This window comes from Silurus aristotelis, assembly GCF_946808225.1.
Source record: "Silurus aristotelis genome assembly, chromosome: 25".
Taxonomy (NCBI): domain Eukaryota; kingdom Metazoa; phylum Chordata; class Actinopteri; order Siluriformes; family Siluridae; genus Silurus; species Silurus aristotelis.
In genome coordinates this window covers 3384287-3385366 of record NC_139598.1, presented here as the reverse complement: position 1 = coordinate 3385366, position 1080 = coordinate 3384287, and positions in this window count along the sequence as shown.

Here is a 1080-nt window from a genome sequence, read left to right as displayed (position 1 = left end):
CGCGCGCTGTTCCCATAGCAACGCTGCGCCTTAAAGGGCTCGGGCGCGTTCCCGTGTGCGAGTGCACGCTTCAGTGGCGTTTTCTTGAGATTCTCTGATAGGAAGTAATCGCTTGAATTTACCTTAAAAAAAAGTGGGCCGAGCTACAAATGCAGGCTAAATCCCTTCATAAGTAGACTATTTATGGTATACAAACTAATCCCTATATAGTGCACACTATGGCTCATTTGACTATACACACTCTTCTGAGGCAAAAACACACAGCTGTTGCAAAGCATGACGTGTTAAAAAATGCACTTTTGCATTGATTCCTTCACCTTCTCTTTAATGGATCTGGAAGCTGTCCCAGAAAAACCTGGGTTAAGGCCAGAGAACACCCTGAATGTTGCTCTTCTGATTATAGACTCGTGTAGAACATCAGCTCAGGATCAAACCAGAGCGCCCACACAACACAGCCCTGAAGTAATCACGTTACCATGAAATATCCATGAAATATCAGGGGTTTTTTTTGTAAAGGAGCTCTAAGAAACTAAGAAACAAAAAAAACCTTGCTAGAGAGCACTTTAAAATCTCATTGTGGTAAGTAAAGTGTTTAAGACGAGGCCATGCTTGTTTTTTATATATACACACTGTCTCTTTGTGAACTCGTAAGGCCAAACCCAGCTTGCATGAAATGTCTGACTGGATAAACTTGACTAGGTAGGTGTAGGAACCAGTTACTATAAATAGAATCATCATTGGAGACGGAGCAGAACGTAGGTTGTTTACGGGGCTTTTTTTCTAAATGTTGAAAAGAACCTGGAATATTGCTGTGGTTTGTTTAATTGTACACCTTATAATTCATGCACTTATACAACCAGCCAGTCACTGGGGAGGTGGTAGCTTGGTGGTTAAGGCATTGGAGGTTGTGAGTTCACATCCCAGGCACACCAGGTTGCCACTCCTTGGCCAAAGAGCAAGGCCCTGAGCAACATACCTATTCTTGTATGAATGAGATCAATGCAAGTCGCTCTGGATAAGGCCGTCTGCTTAATACCATAAAAGTACAAACTTTTAAAATACTATGGAAAAGGTCCAGGT